Genomic DNA, 19422 nt, shown 5'->3' with positions numbered 1-19422 from the left:
ATATATATATTTAATTTCTTAGTAAAAAGTAAGACTAGTAATATATCGAAAAATAGATGAAAAATCTCTGTTTAAATTTTAATACCTGCAACGTATCGACACCAAAACAAACTAACGAACATGCTGCTGGAGGTTGAGTGGCCCGTGGTTTTAAAAGTGGCCCTAAAAGTGGCCCGCTATGAAAAGTAATTAGCGACCCCTGGGCTAAAGGGTCAGAACCGCTAGCTAGGGGCTAACGTGTCTTATTAGTAGTTTACACTAACTAGCATGGCTGTGTTTATGTGGGGGTTTGCCCGCGTGTCTCTTTCTTTGTGGTTGTGTAGCGTGTGGCGCGTGCGCCGTGCGTCTGCGTGTAGACGGTATATTTGTGTGCGCGTGGCGCAGCGTGAATTGCGTGCGCGTGCGCGTGTGCCGCCGAATGTGCGCGCAAACGACCGGACAGCCATTTGTGCGTTGCGTGATCACAGCGCTGCCGGTCGACCGCCTGCCCTCGCCGTGTCCAACAGCTCCCGCTGGAAACAGCCGGCGGCGGAGTATCGTGTGATGAAACACGGCGATAGTGTAACCGCCACATTAGGAGTACGCTTAGGCATTAGAAAAGCCGGAGGAAATTATGAGCTCATGTGGGGGGCACAAAGCCCGGAGCCAAACCAAGAGCATCCTTCCAGAAAGTAGCACATGTTCAATACCCCTTCAACTCAGCTGCACGGGAGGGGGGAAAAAATGTAAATGTGGGAAAGAGGAAAGTGGAGCAAACGAGAACCAAAAGGAAACAAGGGGGGGAAGAAGGAGACAGACACCGGCACCGACAATAGGACGGAGGGACGGGTGATGATGAAGAGCGGCGCTCTCCGCCGTGAAAAGCCGACATTGAACGACGCGCGGACTCTGCGCGATTTACCAACAGAACGTCCGACTGCGTGTGAAACTAGAGACGCTAACCCGTCCCCCCCCCGCCCCCCCCCAGTCTCCCATCTCCGCTCGGTGTACGGCTCTGCCGCTGTAGCGCAGGGGGGGGGGGATCAAAGCCAGTCGGCGCGCCGGTAACACGCGGAGAAATGTACCGGCCTCGTGCATGCGCAATGCACGGGACAAGCTGCTGCCTACTGTGAAAATATTCCCCTACATTGTCCTGAGAGGAGAGATGGGGGGGGGGGGGCACACGGCCAGAAGGGCACACACAGGCACAGAAGGAGATAGAGGGGTTCACTGCTGGGATAAAAATGGAATCCATTTTGGCTCTTGAAAACACACTCATCCACGGACAGAGAGAGAGAGAGAGAGAGAGAGAGAGAGAGAGAGAGAGGAGCTGCCCAGTGAACAAGCCAGCGGTGGCTCTTACCAGCCCTTCCCCACTCCCCTCTTCTCCCCAGCTGCAATTGCTGGTCCTTCCCCTCTCTCCAGTGTTCACCTCATTTCCTCAACACATCCCTTCCCTCCTTGCCTCGCCTCGCCTCTCCTCTCCTCCTCTCTTCTATCTCAACCTATCCACGCTGTCCTCCTCTCTTCTTCTCATCTCTCCTCCTCCTCCTCTTCCTCTTCTTCTTCTTCTCGCTTCTCCTCTATCTAAGCAGCCAGGCACCCCAACACTGTCTCGGGTCCTGAAACTATGGCAACGGAATGAGAGAGCAAGCGCTCTCTATGATTAATAGATGAGAGATGCAGTGCCAATCGCTGGGGCCTGGGGAGAGGTGGGGACAGATGCACTTAGAAAATGGCACACACACACACACACACACACACACACACACACACACACACACACACACACACACGCAATCACAGATTGCATAAATGCAGAGTACACGCGCTGTAGTCCTCAACCGTAAGCCACCCCCATTGCTTTGTGCCATCATGTACGGATCAAGACACAGAAGATGGGAAAGGGGGGCAGCCGGGTGGCGTAGCGGTCTATTCCGTTGCCTATCAACACACGGATCGCCGGTTCAAATCCCCGTGTTACCTCCGGCTTGGTCAGGCGTCCCTACAGACACAATTGGCCGTGTCCTGCGGGTGGGGAGCCGGATGTGAGTATGTGCCCTGGTTGCCGCACTAGCACCTCCTCTGGTCGGTTGGGGCGCCTGTTCGGGGGGAAGGGGGAACTGGGGGGGAATAGCGTGATGCGTGATCCTCCCACGCGCTACGTCCTCCCGGCGGAACTCCTCACTGTCAGGTGAAAAGAAGCGGCTGGCGACTCCACATGTATCGGAGGAGGCCTGTGGTAGTCTGCAGCCCTCCCCGGATGGGCAGAGGGGGGGGTGGAGCAGTGACCGGGACGGCTTGGAAGAGTGGGGGTAATTGGCTGGATACAACCGGGGAGGAAAAGGAGGGGGGGTGGGAAAGGGCCTGACACATACAACGTGTTACACCACAAGCTACACACACCGATAAAGTTACACACAGACATAGCGTGTTATGAACCACTCCAGCAGAGGAGAAGAGTGCATGAAGAGGTGGAAGAGTTCTCCTCATGGTTAACATCCACTGATGCATACTTCCTCACAGGCAGCCAGCAGCCTAACCAGCCACAGAGGCAACCACAGAGTAAGAGGCAGCGGCCATAGCGGCGGATGCAGGCCCTAATGAATCTCAACACTCTGTGTCTCTCTCACCATGACTCACAGCCACAGCTCTAACCTGTAAAAGCTTAGCCTTGGAAGTGGAATTAGGACATGATGTTTCTGCACAACGCACTGTGATTTACATCATCGGCTCTGTAGTACGACGGATGGCCCTTTTTTTTCCCAAGGCTGGTCATTCATTCACTCCCCAGGAAAGCACAAAGCAGCCGCGCGGCGTGAATTATTTCTGCAAACAGACAGTTTTTTTTCCTTCTTCCCATCTTCCTTGCCCCCCCCCCCCCATGTGAGTGATGACAGAAAGCCAAACTCAGTTCTCGTAGGGACGGTGTCACAACCGCACAACGTCCCAAACGAGCAGCCGCCGTGGCCCTTTCACTGCGGAAGGCACTACGAGGAGGACGCTGAAACCAAATATTAGGGGCTCCCGAGGATGGATTTTCGCTTGGCTCGGACGTAGCACTCAAACCATTTGGCTACTCAACAGCCTGCTCTTGGACGGGGCCGACCATCACTTTTTAATTCACTTAATTTCCAACAACAGAGCCTTGCCAAGGACCTACAGCCAACACGGCTGAGGACACCCAGCCAATTCTGCCACCGACTTGAGGCGCCCTGCCCAAAATAAGCTTCGCTTGGTCCCGCATGCCTTGGGCTTTCTTGGCACGCACAACACACTCAATCAATTATGTTAATGTAACGAGTATGAACAGAGGTGTTTTTTTCTTCTTTTTTCACACGTGAACGGTTCATTCAATGGATATAATTTATAGCGAGCTGGAGAGGTCAAGGCTAAGTAGTTGGAGGCAGCCATTTCTAAAGAAACACACTTGTGGACATTTTGTGTGTGTGTGTGTGTGTGTGCGTGTGTGTGTGTGTACACGCGTGCATGTGTTCATGTACATGTGCACGTGTGTGTGTGTGCGTGTGTGTGTGAATCATCACGTTGGCACATATTAGACCAAGTGATTACACTCTCAATGAGCCATGGTGTGAGCAGAACACACTGGAGCATGCTCAACAATGAAGTATATTAAGTCCCTATAGCACACGGGGCTTTCATTTATCATTCCCCGTAATCCGCCTCACCAAGTCCCAACCTAACCGAGGAAACGCCGGGCAAGTTGGTCACAGCTTCCGGGTGAAACCGGCGGTCATTTCCGGGGGCTGACGAGAGGCTGCTGTTGCATTTTATCGCCTCTTTATACGACCGCCTGGCCCCAGCATCCTCCAGCGTGTTTCCTTCGCTAAAATGAAAGGTATTTATAACCTAAATGGAGCCAGACATCTGAGGGTCGGCAAATGCTAATTAAATGAAATCGGAGCAATGAAGAGACAGAAGGGTGAAGCTGGGGGAAAAAAATGTTTTTACACGGAAGGTGTTGTGTAATTTGTGGCGCTTTGGTAAAAATATCCACCTCTCCTCTTCTTCTCACTCGCTGTTTTGCACCCACTGAGTCGCAGGAGACTCGCGCTGAGGAGGACGCTCGCGTCTCGAGTGACTTGAAGAAGAAGAAGAAGAAGAAGAAGAAGAAAGAAAAAACTGATCATGTACCGTGACTCGTTCAGCGGTAGACAAGTTAGCAGACGTTAAAAAAAATAATGCAACCTTTTACAAACACCCCGGCTTGTAAAAGACCCGCACGGAGACGCGCGTATGAACAAAGCTACGTCTGGTGACGCCATCGCGGTTACGTCACTAGCGAATCTCCTCGGCCACCGTACTTCCGGGTGTTGGCGGGGCGGCGGGCAGGAATTTAGAGAGCCGTCGATTTCAGAACAGGGTTAAGTACTAATAAATCACATGCGGGTGATTGAGGGGGATTTAATGATCTCGTACACGGTAATTGTTTCAGGGGGGAGGGAGGAGGAAAAAAAACTAGCCCACACGCCAAGTATGCACATAAATAAAACATGGCGCTCATCGAAAATGCATGAACATAGGCGTCATTGGACGTTGGGTATTGACGCTGACTGAATGAGGACCGGTGGTTAACAGCAACTGACCGGCGTCGCTTTGTGTCATAGAGGGCCACTTGATTTAAACACAAGAGCAAGACCGTTGATCAATTATTCAGACATATCCAGAGTAGACGCATCTGTGCTTGACTGACAAATGCAAACACCTCTCTCTCCCTGTCTCTCTCTCTCACGCACACACACGCACACACAGTGTGACAAATCCACATCAGTCACACGCAATACCATCCCCATTGCCATTGTTGGGGGGGGGGGGGTCGGCGTATCAAACGCTGCACAGAGCATTGCTCCAAACAGAAGCATCAACCCGGCCTCAGTGTGTTGGGCTCTGCTCCATCCTCCCGCTCCGGGAGGAAACCGGCACGCTCGCTGTCACAAAGGTAACCCGTCCTGTAATTCACGTCTCAGCGGCGCCAACGTGTCAACGCGCCACGTGTCAACAGCGGGATTAGGGCTCGGGTTGGTGGTGCAGCAGCGTGTGCAGCATCTCCGCTAAACATGACCGCAGGACGTTGGAAGGCCTGGCGGGGGGATGTCGTCTGCAGAGAGGAGGTTAAAACCCTTGCGTGGTCACCAATGCAAGCTATGTGAGCAGTTCCCACTACGCTGCATGCAGTAAAGACCACGAGGTAACGGATACAAAAACATGGAACACGCGCACACACGCACACACACGCACACACGGAAATATCCCAACATTTCCAGTGAATTCATCAAAAATAGATGAAACGCCTTTCCTCTCAGTGCCGGCTGTAGAGTCATCCTGCTTTTTCTTCTTCTTCTTTCATTTTTATAAAGATCGGTATGAGAGAGTCGTATTTCCTAAACGCCACGTGCTGCTGCTGCTGCCGAAACTCAGCTGACGAGAGGGCTTATTTAGCTTTCAGTATTTAGTTGCGCCCAGATTCACCCGATTCTGTCACCACCGCCAGCCTTGCACTCCTCACCATCTATAACCCACATTTGGAGTTTGAGCAGCGTTCCTGTATCCTCGGTGCCTCTGGGAAATCTTCCCTACTCGGTCGAGGTAGAGAGAGGAGGAGAGGGACAGGAGAGAGAGAGAGAGAGAGAGAGAGAGAGAGAGAGAGAGAGAGAGAGAGAGAGAGAGAGAGAGAGAGAGAGAGAGAGAGAGAGAGAGAGAGAGAGAGAGAGAGAGAGAGCGATGAATTGGGGGGGAGGTGACTGGGTGTTGGCAGTTAGACTTGCTGGATGTGGTCTGTGAGGCCTCTGTCTCCTCTCCCGGCTCGTAAAGGGAATAGCGTGCGGTTGCACTTGATTCAATGGCAAATCCAAATTTGAATCCGATACGACACCGTTCTGGCTAGAATAACACAACTTTTGATCGACCCCCTGTGCCCGCCGGAGCAAAAGTGACCGTCCTGCCTGTCACAGCCGGACACGATTGAACACACCCTAAATAAACTATAGGAAACTCTCCTGAATAGCAAGTCCACAATAAAACAGCGTGTAGTACACTGGGCGCGCGCGCGTATGTGGGCGCGTGCGCGTGCGTATGAACAAAAAAAAAAAGAGAGAGAGAGAGAGAGAGAGAGAGAGAGAGAGAGAGAGAGAGAGAGAGAGAGAGAGAGAGAGAGGCTCTATTATCCGAAGAGGGAGATAGACGCCCAAAGTGTCAAAGAATGGTTATCTGAGTCAGATCTCTCCATCCTCTGATGGAGACCACGGAGGAATAAACTGCTGATCTGCGGTAGGCTAAAGAGTGAGAGGTGGCGTATAGCGCACACAAGCGAATCTGGGCTGTAGAGCTCCACGTTGACAGCTGAAGTTTTGTCTTTTCGGGCCGTGTCGTGAACAAGGTGGTGGAGGGGGGAGCGCAGAATGGCTCGGCGCGGTGGATTTCACGTGTTTCACCGCCGACGACTTTTTTTTCCCTCCCCGACGCGCGTCAATCACCTCACCTCTGCACGCGCCGCGTGCCACGGCGGAAGGGGCAGGTGTCCTGTGTCAAGATTTGCGAAAACAAACGCAAAGAAAAAAAAAAGGGGGGGGCATCTTCATACGGAGGGCCCTACGGCGGGGGAGGGGGGGGGGACAAGCGATCGATCCCGGTCCTCCGGCAAGTTCCCCTCAGGATCGCTCCCCGGTCCGATGTAAATCTCACACTGAAGTAGGCGATCTGTCGTTTTAATGGCGACTATTTTAATGCCGACACATGCGGAACCCAGCACCGCCTGACACGTCCCGTCTACTCGATAAACAAACAACGGTAATAGGGATTAGCAATAATAATGATAATAATAATAATAGGGATTAGCGTGGCGCTGTCGTCCGTGTCGGTTCACGAGCAACACTCGCGGTCGTCGTTGTATTCAGGGTAAAAGAAGAAGAAGAATTTTTTATTTTATTTTTTTGGCAACTCAGAAATCCCTGTCCGCGCGCAAGGGAGCTCGAGGCTTCGCGAAGCCTCGAGCTCCCTTGCGCGCGGACAGGGAACCCCGGGACACTCGTGCACTTGTCGCTTGGGTAGAAAAACCCCAAGCCCACCGAACAAACAGAAAGGACCAAAAGTTGGAAATAAACAACCTTACCTTCAGCTCATGAATAAGATATAAGCCTCGGAGTCGGTGGCGTAGCTCGCTCCTTTAGTAATCCATAAGATACGGCTCTCCAAAGCCGTTCAGTCGCGTGGTGGTGGGAGGGGGGGGGGCGCTCCTTTCAAAAATAACAAGATATACGAGCGCTTACTTTTCCGAAGCCTCCCTGTGCGCGTTTTGGGTTTGTTCAAATCGCGCCTCTTAAAAGCGGAGCATCCATCGCAAATCCACACTACAGGGGGGGGGGGGGAGAGAAAAACACACGCACAAAAAAAAAATAGGAACGAAAAGAAAGACACCCAGCCGTTTTTTTTAGTGCACTTTAAACTCCCTCAGGTAGACTGAGCGAAACCCGACGCGGCTGTCCCAGAACGACCGACGGAGCTGCGCCGTACCATTTGCTGGCTGTACCGAACGCAGTCGCTGCCCCCCGAGAAGCCCGCGGTCATCCTATTTGGAAGACGAAGCCTCTTTACTGGACTGGAGCGCAGCGCCGCGATCCCAGCTGTCACCCACCCGCTACACGCAACTCGCGCGCGCGCGTGCGGAGGGGAGGAGCCAAGCCTCGGACTAGAGCGGAGCTTGGTGGAACGGGATCTATTGTTTCAAGCGGGGTGCCAGTTATGGACAACTGTGTTTCTATTTATACGCGCCGCGGCAAAAGAAAAGGCCGGCCGCTATTAATAGCCCTTAGCGTGGCCGTGAGGAATTTGTAGAACGTTATTTATTGTCATCTTGTAGCCGGGCCCGTCGCGCGGGGCCCCGCCGCCTCCTGGGACGCGCGCGGACTGCCGCGGATCGTTTCTGAGGGGAGACAATGGAGACGCGGGGGTGTTGTTGTCCCCTCTTGCGTGACCGCGTTATCCTGCTTAGTGAGTTGTGTTTTGTTTTTGTGTTTTGTTTTTGCCACTGTCGATGCGAGTCGGAATGTGACCAGGTTCGAAGCCTCTCTTGTCTGTTTCTCAAGACAGCCCTTCCTTCCCTGGTGGTCCCTCCCCAATCTCTACTGGCAGACACGCAAATAAACACACACACACACACACACACACACACACACACACACACACACACACACACACACACACACACACACACACACACACACACACACATACACACACACACACACTCACACACACAAACACTCCCACACACACACACACACACACACACACACTCTCACACTCCCCCCCACACACACACACACTCCCACACACACACACAAGCGCAGGCGCGTTTGGTGTTGTGTGTTTGTGAGGGCCGCTCTCATTGACTACAATAATTCCCCAGCCCGTAACTCGAACCTTAACCAACATAATCCTGACTCCAACCTTAACCCTAAACCCGAACCCGCACCCCAAAATAAACCCTTGAAGAAGCCAGGACCAGCCAAAACTCAAATCGCTCCTCACAACAATAGCTGAGTAAACACACACACACTCACACACAGACACGCACACACACACACTCACACAACACTTGGCAACTTTTCTGGTTTGCAAGCTGGCCTTCTGCAGGCCCTGGGCTCACGTTAGCAGCCAAACAGACACAGCGCTGCAACAGCAGAGCTGTAGAAAAAAACAAAAAGTTGCCGCTCAAAACTTCCTGTCTCTCCAGTTTGTGTGTCTGTGTGTGTCTGTATCAGAGCATCGCCGTTTCTTCACGGCGGGAGGACGGGGCGCCGATGCGTGTCCTCTCATCCCCCCCGGGCTACGAGCAAAGCCGTCAGCACCCTGCGAGATAAAACCTATAAACCTGGCCAATGAATATAAACAGGTATCAAGACTGGCTTCATAGATGCAGCTATTCTGTGTAGTATGGATTAGCTGAAATCCAGAAGGACTTAGTTAATTTCCTTACGGCTTTCCTTTGCATGGCTTATTTCATTATGTAACGACAGGCCACCGGTGAACACAGTTGTGTGTGTGTGTGTGTGTGTGTGTGTGTGTGTGTGTGTGTGTGTGTGTGTGTGTGTGTGTGTGTGTGTGTGTGCGCGCGTGTGTGTGTGTGTGTACATTTTAAACTGCAGGAACAACTCAATCACACCGTGCTGCCTCTCCAGGCCCATTACCCAACACCAGGCTGTTCTACTATGATGTAAACTGATTTGCATCGATATACTCGAGCCTGATCACACTTTCACCGCCTTGAGTGCCTCACAGAACCTGAATTCATTTGGTTAGCGTCAGGGAATTGTAATGTTTTATAGTATTTTATGCACGTTGGGGGTGGGGGGTGGGGGATGGGGGACAAAAAACAAACCACAAATCAAACAGTGGTCTAGGATCAATACTGTCATTTCAATTTCAAATTGTAACATCTAGCTTTCGTTTACATTTCATAGCGATGCTGTTTTCCTATTTGCACAGGCCTCCTATATGACATGTGATTATGGCCACAGGGAAATGACCACGTGGTAATTAGATGCATAGGTGTCGGTGAGAAAACCAATCTGAATGGTTAAAACCAAAGGCAATACATTTGCAGTAAGCCTGCAACCAAAACAAGCCACTTACAGTAGAGACCTTACTCTAACCTCCCTCCACCTCTCTCTCTCTCTCTCTCTCTCTCTCTCTCTTGCTCTCTCTCTCGCTCTCTGAGAATAAGGGTATGGTAGGTGTGAGAGGCAGGCACACCATTTAGCGGGCTCAATAACTCAATAATGTCAAGATGCAGCTCCATTAGCTTGAACTCTGGAAGTATGCTTCATGTCTGAGCTTATCTTACCGCGCAAATAAAGTTGTCCCTGGTGTATAAGGGCTGTGTGTGTGTGTGTGTGTGTGTGTGTGTGTGCGGAGAGAGAGGAGGCGATGGATGTGGGGCGACCGCTGCATCCCCATCTGGGACAGACGGTAGGTTCAAACCAACAGCACACAGGGGACTCAGCTCAGCTCCTTCGCCCAAATGCCCATGTTGGTTTCCGACCAGACGCGACGGCAGTAGCTTCCTCCTCCCTGCCGGGGCTCCACTATGTAAGCCCTCTCCAGCCCCGACAAGTCGCCATCGCCTGTGTCACGCACATCCTCCAATCCTCCAAATAACAGCCCACGTCCAGTTCACTCCCTCGTGCGCAGAGAACTAGGCCTTCCCACCTCTAGACAATCATTTACAATTAAATTCCCTGAAACTATCAGGACATTTCTCCAAAAATATGGCCTTTCGCGCTCCCCCTCCCCCTTTCTCATCCTTCTCAAGTGGTTGGTAAATAATTGCCCTATCTAGTCAAATCTGTTTATACTACCATCTCTGTTGGCAAGGGTGTCCACTGATTGTCTCAGGTGTAATGTAAAATGTAAGAAACTGCACCCAAACACATAAATATACACATATGTACACACACAGTGTATATAGGGATATATGTAAACGGTAGTGTTTAAACCTGCCTGTATATATATATGCATATATGCACTCAGGCACACACACACACAGACACACACGCAAATCAGAAATTTTCATGCTCACTTATTCATAGCTTTTTCACAGCTGAATGAAGAATGGAGCATGTTTGAATCACAAACACGCATGCATATGTCACACAAACACACACACACAAACACACATACACAGAGAAACAATCTTTTATGAGCCGCCCAGGCCTTGGGCCCATGTCTGCTGGAGTGGCTGGAGTCTTGCTCTGTCTGTAAATCACAACACGCTGTAGGTGATAGGATGTCTCCTGGATGCTCGTTTGGCCGGGTGATTTAGAGCCGGACCCGGAGAACAGTGGTAGTCTTTGTTGAAGCTGCTTCTTGAGCAGCAATGTTAGATTTCATCTGTGGATCATCCCATGACAGCTGTGGATGAGAGCCCAGAGCCACGGTGGTAACCAGACCACGGTAGTACCTCAGCAGGCGACGGACTTGCAATCTATTCTCGACTAGACTCGCCAGATTTTTCCTTGTGGCGTTTTAGCACTGAAAAAGGAAGCGCTTTTGAAATTCCTGAGCAGTTGGTTACCTTTGGGGACCAAACTGGAGCACAATAGTAGCTCACTGTAGCATACGGGGCACACAGCAAAGAGCAGGACTTCTTTTTTTTTGGGGGGGGGGTTCTCCCCTTTTCTCCCCAGTTGTATCCGGCCAATTACCCCAGACTGCCACATGCCTCCTCCGATACATGTGGAGTCGCCAGGCGCCTCTTTTCACCTGACAGTGAGGAGTTTCGCTGGGAGGATCTAGCGCGTGGGAGGATCACGCTATTCCCCCTCCCCCCCATACAGGTGCCCCGACTGACCAGAGGAAGCGCTAGTGCAGCGACCAGGACACATACCCACATCCGGCTTCCCACCCGCAGACACGGCCAATTGTGTCTGTAGGGACGCCCGACCAAGCCGGAGGTAACACAGGGATTCGAACTGGCGATCCCTGTGTTGGTAGGCAACAGAATAGACCGCCATGCCACCTGGGCGCCCAGGACTTCTTCTTTGACCACACTTGTAGGTGCTAACAAGAGCTGGTTATGAAGTATATTAACAGCTAAAGTTGCAGCACAAATTGTAGAGCCCTGAATACGTTCTGCTGGTATTGTCCATCATGGACTATGGTCTTGACAACACAGAGCTAAATAGGCCATCAAACACGGCTGCCTGCAGAATGTGGCTATCCGTATTTGCTGAAGCTGTGTATGCGTTCGACGGCCCCCTGCAAACAATGGCGTGTGCTGTGCATCCATATCACATCCCGTGTGGTGGCACCGCCATTCACATACACAATGTATGCTCATTCGAGGTCGTCCTTATAATTTCAGAATAGGGGGGGTAACTAGAAAAAGATTTGGAAAATATGGAAAAGCCTGATATGATTCAACAAATACTGGTGTGATTTGATAGGCACTAGAACACATGATAGCAAAGGGATTATTGTAGTTGGGGGGAAAAAAAATAATTCACCAGATACTGGTTACGGAGTGTGGGAGATGGAAATAATGCAAAGTCCTCCATGTGAGAGAGAAAAAAAATCTTCCTTAGAAATTTGCATATACATGAAAGCCACTTTATGCGACGTCGTATTCTTACGACGAATTGTATTCTCACAATGAAACGTCTTCTCTGCATGTAACCCGTCCTATTGTATAGGAACAGTGGTTATCTGCAGCACCCGGGGGGGGCAACTCCAGTTCTTCTTTCCATTGCCTTGCTCAGGGGCACAGGCAGGAGTATTAACCCTAACACGCACGTCTCTTTGATGGTGGGAGGAAACCGGAGCACCCGGAGGGAAAATCCACGCAGACAACGTGCAAACCCCACACAGAAGGGACCTGAGACGGCCTGGGGTTCGAACCCAGGACTTTTTGCTGTGAGGCAACAGTGCTAACCGCCGTGCCGCCATACATTAGAATGAGTCCGGAATGGAAGTATATGTGTTACATGCAGGGATTACTCGGGCCTGTCTTGCAAATGTGGTATTTCTTTCTGTTGGAACTACAGTGCGGCGGTAGAAACACGGTGGACAGGTACAAAAATGGACCTCTACATCAGCAGGCCTAGCCTACTGCTCATCCTAGAGCTCCTGTAACCTTTACAACGGATGTTCACCTGCGGACTGCTCTAAAAAAACACCCAGAAACAAGGCTTAGATCATGGGGGTGGGGGGTTGTCCGACAAAGGAAAACACAAACAGACATGAGAATCTCGCCGAATACTGAGCAGAGTATCTCTGTAAAGCCTGCGCTATATAACTTGGGCCAAGTGAGTAAATGTTCAGCGTACCCTATTTGTTGATGGCAGCAATAACGCATCATTTCCCGGAGAAACGCCGCCCTGTAGAAATGACAGCTGCTATAAAGGCACGCAGAGTAAAAAGTTACGCGAGGTTACGGTGCCAAAGGCGTCTTCCGTAGTTCTTGCAGTGGGGGGGTGGGGGGGAGAGTAGTTCTCCGGGGTCTATTCTGAAAACAGATTACCGACGACTAGCCTCAAGATAGGTTTTTGATAATGAGGGGAAATATTTGCAGAGGCTTAAATGCAACACTCTGACTAGACCTAGGCATAAAAAAAAAATCACAACAGCTGCAGGCAATTAATATGTACTCTTCAGTGTGTGGCATGGTAACACACACACACACATAGTATATATATATATATATATATATATATATATATATATATATATATATACAGCTGGCCAGGCTCCCCAGCTGTTTCTTAGAGAGGCACTTACTGCATGCTTCAGTGGCTGCCACTGCTAACATTTTACTCAAAAACTCATTTGGAAAATGGCAACTGATTACTGCTTTTGGATGAAGATGTGGTTCCTGGTCTTGCCATTCACCAAATAACACAAATAAATTTGTACTCTGTGTGTGTGTGTGTGTGTGTGTTACGAGACAGGTCTTAGTTAACTGAAAATCAAGCGCATCATTCCCCTGTTCTGTGAAGAGGGCGAGTTGGGTCATGGCGCGACCGTCGGTTTCTGCATAGGGAAGGGAACGAAACAAGAACAATTTGACGCTCAGTTTTTCCCCCAGCAGTTGAATGGTACGGTTCCTGTCTGTTATCTCACACGGGGGAGACGTCAACACAGCGGCCTACACGCGTGGATCCATACATAAACGCCCGCATACGGACACGTGCACACGTGTTGCATTGTGTTATGGAGCTTGACACGTATGATAACGACATACCATAAACCTTGACAGTTGAATGCCCTAGTTATGCATCCTGTGTTGGAAACACTCCTCGTCTAAACTTGCAGCGATATAGCTTCTTAACTGAAATACACAAGGACCCGCCAAACACACACACACACACACACACACACACATTCACACCACCTAGGGCCAATTTAGTACGGCCGATACGCCTGACCTACATGTCTCTGGACTGTGGGGGGAAACCGGAGCACCCCATATGCCCATGCTGGGTGGTGCTGCATCATAATATAATATATATGTGGAGAGGAGTCTTTCCCCTCTGAAGGAAGAGAAGATTCCTTCAGTGTGGACCGGAGAGGACACACTTCCTTTAACAGCATCACACTGGCAAGCAGTGCTTTCACACCATTTAATTGGCATCCAGGAAAAACTGTTTTCTCAACAACAGTAGCACTGGCTGCAAAAGGTTTGGGGAAATAGATTTATATTCAAATGGATGAATACGCTATTGTCAAGCTTTTTCAGCTAACTTTAATTTTATTTTATTTTTTTACGATTCTAATTTCACCTCCAACCATAACAGCGCTAGCAAGCAACTCTCTCGATGTGTGTGTGTGTGTGTGTGTGGTGTGTGTGTGTGTGTGTGTGTGTGTGTGTGTGTGTGTGTGTGTGTGTGTGTGTGTGTGTGTGTGTGTGTGTGTGTGTGTGTGTGTGTGTGTGTGTGTGTGTGTGTTTTAGTGTCTCGATGTTTTTCATTCTGCACAGCACCGTGAACTTACAATACTACCTTTTCACTGCACTATTTGCCTTTCTAGGAAGTTTCAAATCAGCTATTGTGCAACGATTAAAACATACCTACGGTTCATTTATTCATTCGCTCGCTGTCAGTAATCATCTGTGACCATGCCCTTCTCACTTTACTGTGTATATGGTTGCTGTTTGCCAAAAAATAAAAATAAAAAACCTTTTCCGAGATGAGGTTTGCTGTGAGTAAAAGCCTGAGGCATCTATGTCAGCATATTGGATGATGAAGGGAGTTTGGTGCCCTGTAATAGCAAAATGATGTAAAGCATGGCAGAGTAAGGTACAGTAAGGAGGGCACTAGAAGACAGGCCCACTCAAACACAGACACCAGCCTCTGCGTTTCCCCCAGCTGGCTGCGGTCTCCCTTTGGCGTCCAGGTTTGCATGAAAGTCATGAATAAGTCAGCATTTCTGCGTGATAGCTTTGTAACTAGGAGTGACAGATAGAGAGTGCCGTCTTTAGGATCTCAGATGGGACTGTGTGTGTATGTGCCTATGCTTGTATAGTAGTGGCGCTCCCCAATGTCGTCCTCTACCTCATAGACTGGCGGCATGCCGTAGATGAAGAGCGAGATAGAGAGCAGAAAACAGCAACTGTTGACGTCAGTTGCTAATGTGCACTAGCATGAAGATGTAGGAATGCCATTAAGAGCTCACATACAGGAGCTGGGGACATCCTCCGCCATTGAATAGTTTGATAACACATCCCCAAGTTTCTTATTTCGTGGTAAGTAAAAAATGTATGAGTTCTTCTAAGAGAAATTTGTCATTTCCGGGAGCTAGCCTTGCATGATCGTATCTTGCCTGCTGTCTCTGTTGCATGCTGTCATTACTTCTTATACGGGTGCTCCATGGGTCCAATATAGGTGTGTTCGCTTGGGTTCGTTACTCGATGTCAAAGTATTGATTCTGGTCATTCCCCACTCGTGCAGTAGCTCCACACCTGCAAACAGCCAGAGTCTGGTCGTAGCTCCAGCCTGGACACAGCCCCATTTTTTTATGCTCAGTTCATTCCCAAGAAGATCCTTCCTTATCACTTCCACTCGACACTGAGGCCTGAGCTTCAACTCCGGGCTAGACCAGATGTATAATTCAAGTCTGCTCTTCATCTCTTATAAATCTAGTCCAAGGGAAATCACATTTTCCAATCTTACTGTATTTTTTATCAGAGGGTTTGTTAATGTAATGTTACCCACAGTGGCCCCAGTGGTTGGCACTGTTGCATCACAGCAAGAAGGTCCTGGGTTCAAACCCCGGGCCATCCCAGGTCCTTTCTGTGTGGAGTTTGCATGTTCTCCTCGTGTCTGCGTGGGTTTCCTGCGGGTGCTCCGGTTTCCTCCCACCATCAAAAAGACATGCATGTTAGGGAAAGAAGAACTGTAGTTGGCCCCCAGGTGCTGCAGCTGCCCACTGCTCCTATACAGTAGGATGGGTTAAATGCACAGAACACATTTCACTGTAAGAATACAATTCGTTGTAAGAATACAGTGTTGAATAAAGTGGCTCTCGTGCATATGCTAATTTCTAATGAAGATCTAACAATAACAATACAATGGCAAAATAAAGTGGCTTTTTTAAATACTAGAACTGCTGTTTTGAAAATATGACTAAAGCTCCTTGAAAAACTATCCTCCTGATTGTCAACATACTTAAGTTGTTTCAGGAAACTGATTTGCTTCTTGTAATAAATTGCGTCATCCAATACACCGATCAACAGTTAGTTGGTCTGTTTTTGAATAGTTGTCTAACAACATCGCGCAAGTTAGCTAGCTAGCTAGCTAGCTGCTGTCAGTAAAGCTTGTTGTGAACTCAGGACTCCACCGACCTCCAGAGAATTGGCTGTGTTTGGGTTATAACAAATCAGATGACACTTCTGAAGCAGATAAAACGACACTCCTAACATTCACGTTCCACAGTAACGCTTGTCTGACTGACTTAAAATCAGCAGACTGGATCTTTAAGTTCTTCATCTGACCCCAGCCCCATCCTTAACCTTTGTCTGTCTCTTATTACCATTCTCCGTAATTTGTCTGACACATTTGATAAAGTTACAGATCTGGACCCCAGATCTCCATCCTAACCCAAACCCCCCACCCCCTCCCAGCTCCAGCCACTCTTTTCCTAGGGGTTGGATGTGGGTGAAGCAACCGATTTAATGACAACTAGGCTCAGACCTTACTGAATAAGTCATCTAGCCTCTGCTAACACACCCATAGTGCTCATCTATTTTTCAGGCCAATGCATTTCTGTCTTCTTCCCTCTCCCTCTCCCTCTCCCTCTCTCTCTCTCTCTCTCTCTCTCTCTCTCTCTCTCTCTCTCTCTCTCTCTCTCTCTCTCTCTCTCTCTCTCTCTCTCTCTCTCTCTCTCTCTCTCTCTCTCTCTCTCTCTCTCTCTCCCTCTGTCTGTCTTTCTCTTTATGTATAAAATGGATAGTGCTTTATGTCCATTCTGCTGGGCTCTGCTACATATTTTATTGTCTGTGTTGTCTAGTGAGTCATTCATTCTTTCTTTGGAGTCTGCTAAGAGTTGTTTTTTTATTCATTTATCTCAGCCCTGTGGTTCTTTGTGTCTGTTAGGATAACACGCGTCGGGTGCGAAGAGGGGGTTTATGTCCCAGTAGGTGAGAAAAACGCTTGCTTTTCTGTTATGACATTTTTGTGCTTTCGGACACTGACATCGAGGCGCTATGGTCCTTGCATTTAATGCACGTTTCTATCCTGCCAGGGCGTTTAGATCGCCCCAGCGGACCAACAGACTGAAGAGGACTGTCAGAACAATCAACTTGAACATTATTTGATTGCAAGCTTTGCTTTTTGTTCTGTTTTATCTACAGGGCTGCAGCAGGGGCAATTCATACACAGCCTGTAAGGTGATTTTTTATGGTGTCATTGGAGAACCAGTTCCATAACTATCAAGTACTTCTTGTTCCTCCGTGGACAGACCTCGACTTTGAACTGCTAAATGATGGATGGCTGAGATGAAAGTGTACGCTGGTCACCGTGGGTGAGGGTCAACAGAGGCAGCATAAATCAGATTGAGATAATGACCAAATATCACGGAGGATAATGGACCAACCAGGCCCATTACGGGTATATTCAACAGCACTAACTCAACAACCGGTCCCCATAGTTACCAAGTACTGCAACCAGCATTTCATGGGTCTGGAGGAAATATGTTTTAAACTCTGAATAGGGTATCATTTGAGATTGAAGGTCAATCACAGTGGTATTCACAGTTCCGTATTTAGCGACTCATGAAAATCTATACCCATAAAATATTGGGCCATTCAAGTTGGTATTGGCAGAAACATTTTTCTTCCTTGCATTTTTATAACGAAGCAGGTTTGCCATATCAAATGTGGCTTTTGAACTTTTCACCCTTTGAGCAGGCCACATCTAGGCCACCACCCTGCAGTTTGTGTGCCCGAGACCAGTTTCTCAAGGCAATGCAGGGGAGTCAACAGATTACAATGAGAAGGCCTTTCATGCCCAGTTCCAACAACAGTTTGGTATCAGATGCATGTTGTTTGAGAGAGATGTGTTCTGCATGTCTGCTCTCTGATCTCGCCTTAAATCATGCAAAAATATTCCCATTTCCTCATTAAGCTGGGTCCGTGCTGCATTTCCACAGACAGGAGTGGCGACCAAACAAAGATGGACAACAGAGCATCTGAGGATGAAGACCACCTGTGTGTGTGTGTGTGTGTGTGTGTGTGTGTGTGTGTGTGTGTGTGTGTGAGTGAGTGTGTGCGTCCAAATCTGCTCATTTTACATGCAAGTCAAAATCTTCCGTCCACCTTTGATAGGGTTAGTTTAAAACGATATCCATGCTAAAATACTGAACTATCGTAGCATAAATATTGAATCGAAAACTATTTAAAGTCATTTGCTCATATTTAAATAGCAATGTGTGGCGCTCCCTAACAATTCCTTTTAAATTTGCATAACCCCAAATTTGAAGACATCAAATTTCCATTTCTATTGCCGACTTCAGCCAACATGCATACATTATTCTATTATAGTACGCTGTTGTGTGCCCTGAAATATTCATGACGACACAACAGCTATATTGCAGTACCACTTGCCCCAGATTTCAGCTGTGCTTTTGACACACATTAGGCCGGCCTGTCAGGCACAGAGTCCACAACTAGTCCCCCTCTCTTTCTCTAAAAAACCTTATTTACCAGAGATTCCCTTTTTGGAAATGCTTTTCGGCTGGTTCAATTTCTCGGCGTCTGCGAGAGCAGCATTAGTATCCCGGCCGTAATCGAGAGATCAGCGACAGACTCAACAAGAGACCAAAGGGGGGCGGGGGCCTTGAGTTCTTCTCTGTGTGTCTGCAAGACAGAAAAAGAGAGGAAGAAAGGGTGATATACAGGGTATGCAGAGGTGACGAACAGAAATATAAAAGGATTAAAAAGAGGGGAGAACTGGGGAGCAGATGGACGGGGGGGGGAGGAGCCACGAAGGGGGGAAAAACTGTGGCGTGAGGAGCAAAGGGGTGAGGAGGGGAGAAGGGAAAATTGCGTTGTCAGCACGGGGAGTATACAGCAGGTGATGGAACGATAATGACAGAGGGAGGGGCCTGCTTGACCCCCGTTGACCTCTCCCTGGACGCGGCTGCTGGGAAACGCTGAGGGAAGTGGGTGCAGCAGCAGCAGGCCTAGTGCGGTGGGATATCCTGAAGCCTGTCTGCCGACCTCCCTTCCTCAAACTGGGATGGCCGATCCCAACTTTCCACAGTCACCTCTGCAGGATGAGACCTTGCTTGAGATGAAAACAAGCACGCACGCTCTCTCTCTCGCGCGCGCACGCACACACACGAACGCAAACGCGGACGAAGGCCGACTCCTCGTGCAAGCCTGATGACGCACACGTGTATACGTGCACAGATGTGCACAAGCAGTCGCACATG

At 49.2% G+C, this 19422-nt stretch overlaps 1 protein-coding gene across 1 annotated transcript in view; it reads right to left on the bottom strand.

The window, feature by feature from the left end:
* sema6a (sema domain, transmembrane domain (TM), and cytoplasmic domain, (semaphorin) 6A) overlaps positions 1-7551 on the bottom strand; it is a 133336-nt gene extending 125785 nt beyond the window's left edge. Inside the window, exon 1 of the mRNA XM_056278492.1 lies at positions 7109-7551. The gene's annotated coding sequence lies outside the window, so the exon portion shown is untranslated. The remainder of the gene's footprint in view (positions 1-7108) is intronic.
* Between the last annotated feature and the right edge of the window lie 11871 nt (positions 7552-19422).

This window comes from Lampris incognitus, chromosome 1, assembly GCF_029633865.1.
Source record: "Lampris incognitus isolate fLamInc1 chromosome 1, fLamInc1.hap2, whole genome shotgun sequence".
Taxonomy (NCBI): Eukaryota; Metazoa; Chordata; class Actinopteri; order Lampriformes; family Lampridae; genus Lampris; species Lampris incognitus.
This window is presented reverse-complemented; position numbering and strand designations above follow the sequence as displayed.